Source organism: Podarcis erhardii, assembly GCF_964252035.2.
Source record: "Podarcis erhardii genome assembly, chromosome: Z".
NCBI classification, from domain to species: Eukaryota; Metazoa; Chordata; class Lepidosauria; order Squamata; family Lacertidae; genus Podarcis; species Podarcis erhardii.
Genome location: NC_138504.1, coordinates 44,843,838 through 44,860,453, shown reverse-complemented (window position 1 = coordinate 44,860,453; position 16,616 = coordinate 44,843,838). Strand labels below are relative to the sequence as shown.

General features: G+C 43.9%; 1 long non-coding RNA gene across 1 annotated transcript; it reads right to left on the bottom strand.

Annotated features, from left to right (window-relative positions):
• Positions 1 to 11,423: 11,423 nt before the first annotated feature.
• LOC309333895 lies at positions 11,424 to 14,839 on the bottom strand. Its single transcript, XR_014152766.1, has 2 exons — positions 14,727 to 14,839; positions 11,424 to 11,933 (listed from the first exon to the last, which is right to left on the bottom strand). It is a non-coding gene; the product is annotated as an uncharacterized lncRNA (long non-coding RNA).
• Between the last annotated feature and the right edge of the window lie 1,777 nt (positions 14,840 to 16,616).

Sequence of the window (16,616 nt, the reverse complement as noted above, 5' to 3'; positions counted from 1 at the left end):
AGCTCCTTATGCAGCTACATCAGTTACATGCCTCCCACTTTTCTTTCTTGTTGGGATTGTCTGCATTTGGGGCTTCAATATTTCTCCGTGTACAAACTCCCATTCATATTGGACCCCCTTTTCTTTGAGTATTTCTAACCATGGGATCTCACCCACTAGCTCCTTAAGCTTTTTGAAACCTCTATATCATGAAACCCAGGAGCACATGACCACTTCCTCCCAAGTTTCTGAGTACTTCAGCTGAAGCTATTATCCCCTGTACCTGGCGTTCTTCTATCATTTGTAATCTTGTCTCCCTCCTCCACAAGATCTAGTTTAAAACTCTCCTGGTCAGGCTTGTAAGACTCTTAGTAAACACATTCATGCTAATCGCTGTGAGGTGCAGCACATCTCTTGCCAGAAGTCCTTCCTCAAGGAAGTATTGACCATAATCCAAGAAGCCATACCCTTTCTGATGACACCACCTGTGCAGCCAGTGGTTTGCCTCCAGTATTTTCCTCTATCTTCCTGGGCCACAACCTTCAACAGGAAGGAGTGATGAAAAGACCACCTGTGTCCCAAGGCTATTAACTTAGGAAGGCAGGGGCAGGGCGTCCCAGCCACTGCCCCCCAGTGCCCTCCAGCAAGCCCAGTGCTGCCTCCAAAAGTGGCATGGGGCTCGGGGTACAGAGCAGGACCTGAGTAGCGCACAGCCTGCAGTGCGCTCCAGCTATCACGTCCCTCCTGGCCACGGCTACCCTCCACCAGGCCCCACATTACCCAAAAAAGCAGCACAGGGCATGCTGTGTGCCACCCACCTGGGAGGGACACAGTGGCTGGGGCACCCTGCATGCCAACACATGCCAGCCGTGTCCTTCCCAGCGGTGCACCCCACACTTTTTCCAGCTTCACTGGGCCAGCACATGCCAGCTGCGCCCCTCCCAGGAGGTACACATTCACTTGGGGGCAAGCCCTGCCCACTTGGCATGTCCCACCCCATGACATGGGGTGCACACGTGCACTGCTCTCTCTCTCCCATCTCCTCCTCAGTCTCCTCATATTGCAGATATTAATACAGTATTGCATAGCTTGAAGCTATGGGGTACATAAAAACTGACTCCCTTTTGAAAATAAAACATTTTCAAGGCCCATAAGTTTAATTACAATTTCACTTGCAGGTCTTTCTTCAAAACACAATAAAATCATCAAAGATACACCCAAATAACTCCACACAATATCTTGTGCTGTCCAGCACAGGCTCAGCATGCTAAAAATAACTTTAACTTATAATCAGAGCTGACAAACATTGCTCTCTTTCACACAGGTTGCACTTTGCCTGCGTTCCAGCCCCAAGGCTGTGTGCTCCACAGAGCCTGGGAACAAAGTCTTCAAAGGCAACTCCCTTCAAAATGGCAATTTGCAATTCAATACCTTTGTCACATGTTCAAAAGACAAACAATCAGTATTAGAGCATAGAACATTCACAATTTGATCATTAACTCACTTAGATCATTAACTCACTTAGAGCTCAGAAAGCTCTCAATATGCTGCCATGGGGTGGGGTGGGGACAATGTTGTATTGTTGTTTAGTCGTGTCTGACTCTTCGTGACCCAAAGGTATGGGTCCCTGGATCCCAAAGAAATTAGGTGGGGCCATAGACAAATTTTTGCTTTAAGGTTCAGTTTACTCCTGTTGGTTTGTGCACGCTTTGGACACTCCCCTTTTGCTGCATTTACCCATGCAGAAGGGTCATGTCTGGGTAGAGCATCTGCTTTGCATGCAGAAGGTCCTAGGTTTTATTCGCAGCATCTCCAGATAAGGCTAGAAAAGGCTCCATATCTGAAACCTGGAGAGCTGCTGCCAGTCAGTGTAGAGTTAGACAGGTGTTGGTCTGATGCAGTACAAGACAGATTCCTCTGTTCCTTCTGGAAGTCCTATTGGAGGTCCGGTGAAATCAGTTTACCCTATAGTTGTGACAACCCTCCAACAAGCTTTCTGGCCGAGGGTAGATTTGAGCACAGGTCAACTCAGTCTTATGCCTGACACACTCTAACCACTGCACTGCTCGATAGGGATTCCTCAAATGTCACAGATCCAAGTCCTAATGTAGGGGAAATATCCCAAGGCTCAGCTGTGCAGATCCTTGACTCTTCTTAAGGCCAGGTAGGCGAACACTTAGAATCAGCCCAGCAGTATGGTACACCTTCCTGCAATCCTATCCAACTTTCTCCTTCGTGATATGTTCTTACTCCGCAGTCTCTGGCCATTACTCTCTCCACTCCTTCATTACCAGAACGTGCCATTAAAGTTTCACTCACTTCACAATGATCTCCTATTATCTCTCCATGGAAATTACCCTAGCAACAAGCTCCTTCCTTCAATATCTATCAAGCTGAAGAAAGCCATTAAAGAAATTGCAGTACGGACACAAACCCACCCATTCCTCCTCCTCCTCCTCCTCCTCCTTTCCCCTCCTTGTTTTTTAACCATCCCTCCACAGGTAGAAATGAGGCAACTTACGATGACTTTCTATTGCCATCTAGAGGGCATGGAAGGAAGGTCACCACCTATCAGTTTCACTGCTGTTACTGTTACATTGTAAAACCTGCAAAACTTAGAATCAAGGGGGGCTTGTAAACTATCTAGTCTAATGTCATGGTCAGTTCAGGAGATCCAGATCTACAGCATCCCCAACAGACGCCCATTTAGCCTCCGCTTGAAACCCTCTAGCAAAGGAACTATATTGATGGATAGTTCTAACTGATGCTTGCAACCCCATGAGCTGTATCTAGTGCAAGCTGGTCCATTTGGGCAAACAGGGGACTGCCTTGCCAGGCTGTCCTCAGCCAGCTGCCAGCTGCCTAACTTCCTGCTTACATCCAGCCCAGGAGGTGGTCCTGCTTGTCAACTTCCTCTTCCTTAGTCTCAAGTGTTTGCCCCTTAGAACTCAGCAGGGAGGAGCATGGGGAACAAAGCGAGAGTTTGCTCTGCCTGTCATTGACTCTGTTGCCACCTACTGTTGGCATTTCTGCCTTTTGCCCTACCAGTCCCAATGGGCATCAGCCACCATCAGCTGCATCCTCTGTTTCTAGCAGAGTGTGCATCTCTTCAGTGCAGTGTATAAGTAGGGATCCTGGAACAGTGTAGCGAGCAGCGTTCCTGAATCCCACCCCTACCCCCCAAACTTCCTTCACAAATGCATGAGCATTAATGTTCTTGTGCAACTGTAAGGAAGGACCAGCATGAAGTTGAGGCTTGTGTCCACCTATGACCCCCTGCAGGCACTGATCCCACCCACTGAGTTTGGGAATTACCAACAATATCCTGTGGCATGCACCTCACCACAGCAGCAGCAAAATGAGCTCTCTAAATCTGTGACCTCATTCAAGTCCATCTGTGCAACTCCCTCCACCAAGCTGCTGAAAGAAACATTTTCTCCCTGTAGGAAGAACAAGCAAAAACAGTGAGGCACGTGCCCTCCATGATACTCTCCCAATAGGATAGGGAACATTCAGGATTAATTGCAAGGGCTTTGTGAGAGGTGCTTCTCACCATGCCCCCCAAAAGCACATGGAAGACCTTTTCACTTAGATTAATGGCTAGATAAAGCGGAGACAGGCTAAAAGCAATGAACTCAGCCTGCGTAATTCACTGCAGTGGGAGATCATGGTATGATAGACTTCGGCTAGGGTGGGAAAGGTGCTCTATAATTTTTCAGCCATTAAGAATATGTCATTATGTCTTCTGTAGGGTGCAGGGGGAAAGAGATGTAGGTGTAATACGTGTAGTTTAAGGAATAATCATCCTAAGCCAACTTCTCCAGCTTCCCATTAACATGGAATTTTAAAATCATTGGGTTGTATCCAGTGTTACTCCTACTCAGAGTAAACCCACTGAAAATGATGGGCATAACCAACTCGAGTACATTAATTTAAATGAGTCTGCTCTCAGTGGGACTAAAATTAGACACAGTCTATAGAGCCAGGGGTCCCTTGTAAGCAGTCAATGGTCAAATCCCTTGTTCAATGCAGGAAACCCAGATATAAAGGATTCCCAGTGGATTCCCAGCATCTTCTTGAAGACTTCCAGTGAGAGAGAGCAAACCACTCTTCTAGTTAATTGATTCCATTGTGGAACTGCTCCTAATGCTTCTCCTAATGTTCAACTTTAATCTACCCTCCTGTAACTTGCATCAAGGGCTCCCAAACTTTGGTCTACAGACTACTAGTGGTCCACTAGCTTCATTCAGGTGGTCTGCAGTATGTTGGTGAAGAACAGTGGAAGCAGCAGCTGTGAACAGCAGGAGCAGCGGCTGCTCCATCGTTCTTAGAACCTGGCTGTCCACCCAGAAGGTGAGCATGACAGACCGGGAGGAAGGACAAGGTGGAATTTGAAAGGAGAGGAGAGAATTAGCAGCAAAATTGGTGAGAGGCTAGAATTAAGAAGTTTAATCTAGATTCAGTTAAAAATCATACAGTATCTAGCACAGAGCATTACAGTGCTACAGCAGACACATGCACAAAAAATCATTAAGTGGTTGTGTTCAGTAGTGGAGGAAGGGGGTCGAAGGAGGGACAGGGTGCACAAGGCAGCGCTTACCTTCAGGTGGCACGCTGGAACCCAAGGTTCAGTGCCCTCCAGCCCTGTGCCTGCCGGTTCCCTCTCAGCCACCCTGAAAAGGCAGTGCAGGGCTGGCATCCACCAGTCACCTCTCCCTCAGCTGCCCTCCAGCAGGAGGGTGCCTAGGAGGGACGCAGTGGCTTGGACCTGTGCTGCTTTTATGGGCAGTGCGCACGCATGCCATGTCCTGGGACACCGGGGAGGGTGCAACTCTGGGCGCATGCCCCGCCCCTGGGATGCCTCGCCCCCAGATGGAGCAACACGAGTATGCTGGTGCGCACATGTCCACCCCATTTGTCACCGGGGCTCCCTACGGCACTGGTTGCGTTGAACCAAAGTGAAATGTTCAGGAAGACCTGCAAACACCATCTTGGTAGTCAAGATAGCCTCAAAAATAATTGGTAGTTTTTTCAAGAATGAGCTCATGCAAGTTTATGTTTCCTTGCTTTGATATATGGTAATTGGCTTGCCTTGATGCTGTGATTATCTGTTGACCTTGCAAAGCTGGGCTCTAGGCCCAGAGAAGAAAGAAGCTTCGGGTAGCTGCCACCTATGGCCTTACCAGTTGGGTGTGATGGGAGGTTCTGGGCAAACTGATGTATGGTGCTTTGTGCACAAAGGCTATACGAATGTTTGCTTGAGTGCGGACAAGTCATGATGACAAAAATATGTCTGACCATGGGATCTCACCCAGTAGCTCCTTAAGCTTTTTGAAACTGGCCTTCTTCAAGTCCAGCGAGCATGTCAGACCACACTCAGCTTTTGCTTGCTTCTGCATCATGAAACCCAAGAGCACATGACCATTTCTACATGACCAAGTTTCTGAGTACTTCAACTGAAGCTATTATCCCCTGTACCTGGTGTTCTTCTATCATTTGTAATCTTGTCTCCCTCCTTCTCAAGATCTAGTTTAAAACTCTCCTGGTCAGGCTTGTAAGACACATTCATGCCAACCGCTGTGAGGTGCAGCCCATCTCTTGCCAGAAGTCCTTCCTCAAGGAAGTATTGGCCATGATCCAAGAAGCCCAACCCTACCTTGATGACACCATCGGTGCAGCTAGTGGTTTACCTCCAGTATTTTCCTCTCTCTTCCTGGGCCACAACCTTCAACAGGAAGGAGTAATGAAAAGACCACCTTCTTGTTTATCATGATATGTTACAGTATGAGAGTGAAACTTTGGTAGAGCACCAAAGCCCTGCAGATAGCTGGTGGCAGATCAGCTAATTCATCAATAGGGAAAGTTGCCACTGAGCCTACTCTTAGAGCAAAGGTCAAAACCAGCACTTTGAATTTGGCCCGGAAACCAGTTGGTAGCCAGTGCATTTGGACCAGGATTGGTGTAATATGCTCAAACTGACTTGCTCCAGTGAGCAACCTGGCCTCTGAATTCTGCTGTAGTCGAATGAAAGGATACTATAGCCAAGGTGGAAAATTCCAAAGTGCAGCACCTACTCTAGATGGAATCATAGAATTATAGTTGGAAGGGGCCCAACAGATCATCTAATCCAGGCATAGGCAAACTTGGCCCTCCAGATCTTTTGGGACTACAGTTCCCATCATCCCTGACCACTGGTCCTGTTAGCTAGGGATCATGGGAGTTGTAGTTCCAAAACTGATGGAGGGCCGAGTTTGCCTATGCCTGATCTAATCCAATCTTGTACTATGCAAGAACCCCCTGCATTGTTAGGTATTAATTTGTATGCCGAGATCATATGGTGTTAAGTTGTCAAGTCTATGGATCGAGGTGTTTTCTACTGTTTCCAGAATCTTTTTTGTCAAGCTTGTTGATTTATGGTTCCTAAAACACATGCATATTTAATATCGTATCCAGAGCATTTTCACTCAGTGATGTAAATTGTGTTGTGTGTTGTGTGACCTGCAGGTGATGTTTTGTTTGTTACAGTAAGTTCTACCAGCCATGGTGCACCTGAATGAAGACATGGGAGATACTGTGTTTAGATTCATTAAGATGTGACCTAGGATGGTTTAAGGACAGCTCTCATTAGCAATCTACTTAGTTCTGAAGGTTGTTGGATTGCTACAACAGAAGGTTTTAGCTGGTTGCTTTAGCAAGACATTCAGTGTTGGCTAACAGGGGGAGCTTCCCCTGCCTGCCAAGTGATTGCTAGGAGATGCTGAGTGGAAATCACAAACATTTTTTCTATGTTGACTGAAACGTAATGCAGAACTTTACAAGCCAGGTACAGGCAGCACAAAATTTCAATTACTACCCCCTGAATGGGGCTGGCCCTAGGATTAGGAAGAGTGAGGCAGCCACATAAAGATAACAAATGCTGAGACATGGGGAGGATTAGAGGCTGTGGGCAACCAGATGTCCATGGAACGCCCATAAGCAGTAACTGAGCACAATTCTTGTGATTCGCAGAAATTGTATTTAGCAGAGGCCATTGTTACTTTCCATAAATGTGTCTTATGCTCTTTTAAAGCAATCCAAGTTGGTGGCCATCATTGCGTCTTGTCAGAACTTAATTCCATTTGGGGATGCTATTTCATCACCAGAACTGAAGTTGGATTCCGCCTGCCCGTCTAATCCACTTTTATGTGAAGAAAAGGAAAGTGGTGTCTTGCCCTCCACAGGCAGTAAAAAGTTCTGACGACCAACCTGGTTTAGACTACTCTAGAATTTCCAGAAAGATTTGCTTTCTGTTCCCTCCAAGTTTAAACGTGTATCCCCTTTACAGTGGTACCTCTGGATACAAACGGGATCCGTTCCGGAGCCCTGTTCACATCCTGAAGTAAACATAAGACGCGTCTGCGCATGTGCAGGTCGCGTTTTGCTGCTTCCGCGCATGCATGTGACATGATTTTGAGCGTCTGTGCATGCACGACTGCATGTCTGCGCATGCACGGGTTGCGTTTTGCTGCTTCCGCACATGCACGTGACGTCATTTTGAGCGTCTGCGCATGCGCAAGCAGCAAAACCCAGAAGTAACGTGCTCCGTTACTTCCGGGTTGCCGCAGAGCGCAACCCGAAAATACTTAACTTGAAGCTACTTCAACCCAAGGTATGACTGTATTAAATTTTGATTTGCATTGGAGAACAACATTCTGCTATCATTTCTCTTTGGTGTTAACTTTCATTTGACTCTGTTTTTCATTATTCCAAATAATCCAATTTCTATTGCATTCCATGCTTCCCCACCCCACCCCTTTATATTTTCTATTGATGTTTCATCTTAATGGCATGTTATTGTTTGTATATTTTTATATTGATTGGAAATGTTATTGTTTTTCTACAGATCTTATAGGTTCATATTTCTGAATGCTGTGCTGCTGTTTTCTTCCAAAATTTCCCAAAGCAAAAGAAGACATAATCAAGGGTGCCAAAGATGAGGAAAGGGGGCAGGGGTAGAGAACTGTCTTCATCAGAGGCCATTTCAACTATCAATTAAACATTTATGTCATTTTGTTTGTCTGAGCATTCGCAACACAATCTTCAGTCAAAAAAAAAAAAAAAAAAAAAAGAGGCACCCAGAGTGGCTGGCATATGATCAATCGAAAGCAAGACAGACCCTGCAAGCAAAATCATGATCAAAAAGACATGACACAGAAGGAAAAAACGACAAGGAGGGAAGAAGGAGAGAAGCAAACTCAGGCACCAATTGTTACAGTTGAATGTTAACCTAGAATGGAAGCAGTTCAGGAGCAAAAATAAAACTGAAAAATTCATATCTGAATTTTCTTGTTTTCCTGGTCCTTTCTTTTTTCTGCGGAACCTGGGGTGTGGGGGTGGGGAGATATAAGACAAAGTCAAAGGGCCCTTCAGATTACTTTTATATTGAGCATTCATCCTGATTTGCTTGTATAAAGCTTACAGCCAAAAATCACAAATGCATGTTATGTTAGACATGCACAGGACTAGTGCACAGAGTTCTTGAACTTCCTAGAAAGGACTCTCTGTGTGTAGTCACTTCCTTGGCCTCCTCTGAGTGTGAACTCTGTAACAAAGGAGAAATTCCTTTATATTTCCTTCTGCCCATGAGGAGACTCTCTTTCTACCATGCCTCCAAGCTGACCAGATTTGCATGGCTAAAGCTCCTGCTTTCAGCCATGTTAGCTAAGACTACCAACTTCTGTTTTACCGTAACTTAGAAGAATTTTTCTGCACACCGCTTTGCTGTATATGTTGCTTGCATTGAAATGTAGGTAAACGTTTTTTCTGCTTATCTTACTAAAAACAAGTCGTTTATTCTCTGCATCGGGAGATGGAAGGTCAGCAGACCACAAATGAAATGTAATTGCCTAATTCCTAAGCTTTAATAAACTGCAAAACTTGTAAGTGTTTTACTCTGCTAAAAAGCCTTCACAGCCAGATTACTTTTGTATTTCTCACATACATGTGAGATAAGCAGTTTAGATCTAAATCTACAGATTTAATCCTCAATTCATCTGTCACATATTGAACACTGTTTGCAGGGTGTTTACATATCTCACTGTTAGTAATTTGTTCATCTTACACTTTCCAGTAAATTTCCCCATCTCTTTCCAAAGAGCAAAAAGTCTGTGCTTTTTAAAAATTGGGTTTGTTGGCAGTGCAGCAATGGAGCCCCTTAGTTAACTTTAAATGCAGAAAACAAAAGTTCAGTGTGTGCTTAGGGATGGTGGAAAAATTTGATTCAGTTTGCATTTAAAGGCAAACTTACCAAATTCACACTTTCTGAAACAATGTGTGTTAGCATCTGGGTGTTTCAGGAGACAATGGAGGAGTGCGACTTTGGGGGTGAGGTCAAGCTGTTGACAGGTTGCAACACCTGCTGTGGCTGTAGAGACTGATATGGGAGAGAGATGTTTTGTTGCAGCTGGGGCAGTTGAAGGCGTCCAGTTGTGCTGCTGCAAATACACCATGAAGTTTCTTCTCTGTGCTGTGCTTCTCCCACCAGTCATTTCTCTGGACACGGCTATGGATACATAACTTGACTCCCTGTCTTCAAGGGATTCCCAGATGGCAGGGTTGATGTTGGCAGCCTTTGTGTCATGTTCACAGACATCTTTGTAACACAGAGTTGGTTCTGCCAATTGGCCTGGTGCCAGAAACCAGCTCCCCATAGAGCACGTCCTTGGAGATCCCACCAAATAATGTATACAAAAAAAAAAAATGTATATACTATGGCAAAGTGTTCTAATAAATGCATATGTTGGTGAAAATAGCATGTTATATTTGGGGAAATGATTTGCCATGTGTGTATATTGGGGGAAATTGCTTACAACAATGTGTAAATTAGAAGAAATCAACATTAAAAACCGATGAGTGAGGACTTAAGAAAAAATAATTGCAAACTGTTGTGTCATTATTTTTCAGGTAGGATTCAAATATGTGCCAGAAACTTTGGTTTCTGCAAATAAAGTAGGTTAAAGCACTCCATTGTCCTAATGTGACAAATCAACTTCTTGCCCTAATGTAACAAATGCACACAGACTTTTTGCAATTTTGTATTGCCAAAAGGAGCGATACTTGTTGTTGGATTCCAAACACAATGCACGGACAAATGGGGTGATGGCAAAAGATTTTATTAAATAGCCCAAATAATGCATTGCCATTATCTTACACCCCAGAGCTGTTGGAGACATCAGGTGTGGCTTCCACAGCTGGAGCTTGGTCAGTACACAAGGCTTTCTAGATAGCCTGACCTAGATTAACAGAGGTGTTCTTGTGAATTATGGTAGGTCTTTGTGGCCACCTTTGTTGTCATCCGGGGACGTGGGTGGTGCTGTAGTCTAAACCACCGAGTCTCTTGGACTTGCCGACCGCAAGGTTAGCAGTTTGAAAGCATATCAACACGAGTAGATAAATAGGTACCACTGCAGTGGGAAGGTAAACAGCATTTCCAAGCACTCTGGCTTCTGTCATGGTGTTCTGTTACGCCGGAAGTGGTTTAGTCATGCTGGCCACATGACCTGGAAAGCTGTCTGTGGACAAACGCCAGCTCCCTCAGCCTGAAGCAAGATGAGCCCTGCGCCCCATAGTCACCTTTGACTGGACTTAACCTTTTACCTTTTGTGGCTTATATACCCTTGGGGCTGCACATTTATATGAGACATGTGTTCCTGCCAAAATAAAATACTATTTTGCATTGTTGGGGTTACATAAACCAACATCAACCCACGGCCTGGAGTGAAAGACCAACACAGATAGTCTAGCCTAGCCTATTCTCCCTACTTCAGGTGACAGTCTTATCTTAAACATAAAAATTCTCACACAGTTGCATCTCAACATATGAGAAACTAATAAATTATAAAATGAATATAATTAACCAGTGCTTTTTAAAAAAATAAAAATAGGGGTACTCTAATTTTCCTACTCATATTGAAATACTGCCCCTCAATGAGGCCAAACTTAGATTCACAAAATGTTTAGGGGTATGCGTACCCCTGCGTACCCCCCAGAAAAAAGCACTGGGATTAACCATTCAAAGGGCCAAGCCCACAGGATGTTTAGGCATTACTGAGCATGAGAGGAGCAGACTTCTGTGCACCACCTAATCTCCTCAAGGTAACAGTCATATTTTGCATTGTGGCAATATAGATTGGGAAACCAGTTGATCCACTGAAAAGTGTGAGGTGAATGAACGATTAATGGGAAGCCACATAAACACCCCACAAGGAAATCAGGATGAATTCATGATTAATGCTCATTGCCGTAAAATTCTCCACAAATACAAATGAATGCTCTATAAAGACCAGATATAGAAAAATCTATAATCAAAAAGTGCCTAACTCTGACTAGATTGTATTCTTATTCTGCGTGCTGACATCCACACATGTATAAAGTAATATTAAGTTTTAATGTTTCAACAAATAAGCTGTGGCTTTTTTCCTTTTTATTTCCTAATTAAGACGCTAAATAATTTTGTTCCATTTAAACCTTTTGATATCTCCTTGTTCATTGTTTACTATTAACACCCTTAATTATTGCAAAACAAAATAGTATGCCAGTCACTTAGTCCAAGATGCTTGTAATTAATTTTCCATTATAATCAACCTTCATATAACCTACATAAACTCATCTGTAACTCTGTCTTCTTTTTTACATGAGACATCTAATTATGTATTTATTTTAGGAAGATGTTCATTATGAATAGGTAAATGCCTCTGAATGTAAAAATAACTGTTCTTATTTATGTTATACTTTTCTGATGCTAACAATCCACAGACGATGAATGACGCATAAACATTGGGCTTGGTGAGCATGTTCTAGAAGTGTCCATTAGTAACCAGGAAATCACAGGTTCTTCTTCTCCATCTTTGTTGCCCTCTTCTGGAAACTTCCGGTTTGTTGAGAGTTGGGAAGAGTCTTGAAGCAGTGCAGGGGATCTACAGAGAGCAGAAGGGAGAACAGATGTTGTAGAGGCCATGTGGGCTTTTTACACTGATGGCAGGAGGTGGAAGCCAATGGTGGAGCTTTAATTCATTTCACATTTAAAGGGAAACCCTACCTAATCTGCACTTTTAGGGGTGGGGGTGGGGAATACAGAGTTATCCTTCAAAATTCACACTTCTCCCTAGCTTCCTCCAAAAGATTCTGGGAACTGTGGTTTATTAAGGGTACTGAGAGCTGTTAGTAGACCTCCTATTCCCCTCAAAGTTATATAATTCCCAAAGCAGTTAGACATCAATCCCTCTTTCCAGGGAACTCTGGAAACCGTAGCTCTTTGAGAGGAATAAGGGTCTCCTAGCAGCTCTCAGCACCCATAACAAATGACAGCTCCCAGGATTCTTTGGGGGGAAGTCATGACTGTTTAAAGTGACATGATACTTCTTTAAATGTATAGTGTGGGTGGGACCTAATAAAGCAGAATGATGTATGAATGCCACGGTATAAATCCACCTATAGTGTACTACTGTTGCATCAATGACATGTTGCAGAATACACTTGAATTTTCTGCAACTCAAAAACACTGGTTTGGAGAGATAAATAGGTATGGACAGGATTTCAGTCCACATTACAGGGGCATGCAATTTATTATTTCTGGCTGACTTTCTGGGGAAATGATTTCTATTTATTACATATGTAGAGTCAGCAAAAACAATGCATAGAGGATTGTTGCATCTGAGTTCAGTATTTTTCTTGCAATATTAAAAGGGAGAAGGCAGGGGGAAGAGAAACCCAAATAAACTGCTTTGGAATTGTGATACCGGTATTTGCTGATCTCTGATTTTCCAACAGTTGAAATTTACAAGAAATACTGACTGTTGCTGATTTGTTTTTTCCTTGAAAAACAAAATATGTTTTTAAGGAAAACTATAGAAGCAAGTCTTATGGGGAACACTTTTAAACCTGAGGTGGAATCTCTAGAGAGCCAGTGTGGTGTAGTGGTTAAGAGCAGTGGACTTGTAATCTGGTGAACTGGGTTCGCGTCTCCGCTCCTCCACCTGCAGCTGCTGGGTGACCTTGGGCCAGTCACACTTCTTTGAAGTCTCTCAGCCCCACTCACCTCACAGAGTGTTTGTTGTGGGGGAGGAAGGGAGAGGAGAATGTTAGCCGCTTGGAGACTCCTTCGGGTAGTGATAAAGCGGGATATCAAATCCAAACTCTTCTTCTTCTTCCTTAGAACATAAGAGGTGCCCTGCTGGAGCAGGCCAAAGGCCCATCTGATTCAACATCCTATTCTCAGATTGGCTAACCAGGTGCCCCAATGGGAAGCCCACAAACAAGGTTGAAGCACAACATTGCCATAATGGCTAATAACCATTGATACCTTTATCCTCAATGAAGTTATCTAATTGATCTTAAAAGCTAGCCAGGGTGGTGATCAATACATCTTGTGGAAGTTTAACTAAACCACATAGTTTAACTAAATCAGTTGAACTTCCCTTGTAGGCCTTGAAAACGAAGCTAAAACTCCCAAATATTTAGCCCAACCTAGAAATCTGGCAATCCTCACAATGCCCTTCTTTGGTTTCCTAAAGGCAGCACAGAGTGGACAGGAGAAGAGAACACAGGAAACAATTTTTCTGCAACTCTCTTATTCAGGGAACTAAATCTCTGGAGCTTCAGTTGCCTGGATATTAAAAGAGCCATCTGCACATCAGGCAATCCAGGTGGCAAATATGAGGCAGTGAGTCATTATTTTATCATTAGCACTGAGGGTAATGACACTGCCAGTATGACTCATTGATTTAAAGGTGATCAGTCAAGGAAAGAAGAAGGAGAGTGGACATGAGAGGTGTATAATGTGTGTCTCTGATGCAGAAATGCCCCAGACCATAGATTTGTGGCCTGTGCTTCTCAGCTAGAAGAGGAAGGAGATTTAGAGGTGTTGGCAACTTTCTGCTTCACTCTGCCATGCCTTTCAATATCTCACCTGGGGAAACTTGGGTTTCCATAGTTTCTGTCTCTCAGTATGGGCACAACCATGGCTGTTTCCACCTAGTACTGAATGCTGAAAGCCTGCTCAAATTTCAACAACCTTGTTAGTCAAAGTTACAATGGTACCTTGGGTTACAGACGCTTCAGGTTACAGACTCCACTAACCCAGAAACAGTACCTCGGGTTAAGAACTTTGCTTCAGGATGAGAACAGAAATCACGTGGCGGCGGCGTAGCAGCAGCGGGAGGCCCCATTAGCTAAAGTGGTACCTCAGGTTAAGAACAGTTTCAGGTTAAGAACAGACCTCCAAAACGAATTACGTTATTAACCCAAGGTACCACTGTAGTTTATTTATGGATTGCAATTTCCACAAATACAGTTTCCACAAATCTGTGCTCAAAGCAGTTAACATAAAACTCAAACAGTCTGAATACAGCAGCACAATCTTCGACATTTTTTTATTTTTGAAGCAATTCCCATCAGCCCTGTTTCTGCAACTGGGTGACCTCCTCACAACTCCTGAGGTGCCTAGGCCATCCGGGATCTCCTTACATCAGTAGTAGGCATATTTTACTGGCTCATCACTGAGCTTCCAACTCAAACTCCTGCCTTTCTCAATTGACCTTCCATTCTCTCATTTCTTTTGCCCACCCTTCTGGATTCCACTTGAGCTTGCTGCCAGCTACTGTGGTGCTGCAAGCTGATGCTCAGCTCTGGGACTCCTGCCTCTCCTGCTTTTAGCCAGAGTGGCACATTGCAGAGCATCCCCTAACAAGGGCTGCCATCCTGACACTCACCTTCTGACCCAGCTGTTTCCACAACCAGGTGACTTGCAAGGAGTGATTCCTCAGAGGCTGCCTGGATTTGGTTAGCCCAGAGATGGAAAGAGATAAAATTGATGAACTATGCTGAAAGGGCAAAACTTACAGGAAGAATTAGAAACCAGGAAGAGGCAAATTTTAATAAAGAATAGGGAAAGTTTATAATTTATTTGAAAATTATTGCAAACAACTACATTCATTGGCAGGTTTCACAGAAAACTTGAAGTAAACATTTGAACTGTGAGTTGGCAAAGGATTTATAATAATAGAGTTACGGAAGAGATGCAGAGAGAAAATCCTTACATGAGGATCCACAAAGGGTGGGGGAGGAGGAAGTCAAAGGTGATTTCAAGTTTTTATTGTGTTTGTCTACTTTTCTTTTGCTTATTGTATGTAAAATTGAAAATGCAAAAATAAATTATAAAAAGGAGTGACTCTGCAGTGGCCAGCCACAACTACAACTACAACCACAAGTCCACACCCACTCTGCAAGTGTGAGCAGGAAGCAGACGTTCCCATTTTTCAACACTGAGTTTTCCTCCATCTCTCCATCTTCACTTTCAGAAGGACCTGTCCTCTCAAGATCTCTACAAAGTCCTGTTTCTGTCTGAGGCCATGATGGTAGCTCATCCATTCCTAGGAGAGACTTAGGCAGAGGGAAGTAAAACACTCTGAAAACACTTGAGGTGATTAAGGGGACCACGGTTCCTGCGGTTGTCTTTGTACTCCACTCCTGCCTCCAAAGAAGCAGGGTGTGTGTGAAGACGCAGGATCTTGAACTCTCTGCCTTGAGATTTCTATTTTAGAATGGACAACAGACTACAACAGGAGGTACGTGGACTGGAAATTTAAGAGGTCTGGACAGAATCTTGGACAGAGTGGACCGCGCAGATAAGAAGAAAAGTAGAAAAATCTAGTGAAAGTGAACTTTGGGGCATTCATACATGCAGAAGGAAGGAAAGGAATTAATTTTAGAAATGATAATTGCTGATTTATTGTGGATTGATAATCTGTAGCGTAACCTGTGCTGATGGTTAAGGATAAATAAGTTTTTTAAATAAAAAAGCTATTGTAATATAAGGTGAATTGTAAGGAGTGGATGTGAACTAGAAACTCTTAGAAATTTCCATTCCACCTTTAGTTACAGACATGGAACTGTTGCGTGTCACATGTCTGTTTACATTCCAGCACAGTCTGCTGGGAACTTCCGTATTGTGTATAACTTCTGTTTTTTACTCTCTCTCTGAGGAGAAGAAAGGGAGACGACATGTTTTCTTTGTCCTGATTTATGCTTAATAAATCTTTTGCTGTTAGTATGTTTCCACAAACCTCGGCGCCTCTCCTGTTTGTGCAGCATGCTCTGCTGATATATCGTGCTCAGGCTTTTGAAGCCTGAGTCGCTGATTTACATTGCACCAGAGATTGGGGTTCGTCACAGCTGGAAGGGCATGATCCAGCTGGGGGCTATCCAGCTGGTATCTCGACCCCTGAAGGATGCTGACAGAAACAACTAGGAAAATAAAGCAGCAACAAGAGGAAACTTTGGACACATCAAGAATGGAGTGCAGCAAACCATTTTTTGGAGAAATTGTATTGTTGTTGTTTAGTCGTTTAGTCGTGTCCGACTCTTCATGACCCCATGGACCAGAGCATGCCAGGCACTCCTGTCTTCCACTGCCTCCCACAGTTTGGTCAGACTCACGTTCGTAGCTTCTAGAACACTGTCCAACCATCTCGTCCTCTGTCGTCCCCTTCTCCTTGTGCCCTCCATCTTTCCCAGCATCAGGGTCTTTTCCAGGGAGTCTTCTCTTCTCATGAGGTGGCCAAAGTATTCCTGCTCCAGGTGGATCGCGTTTGGTCAAAACT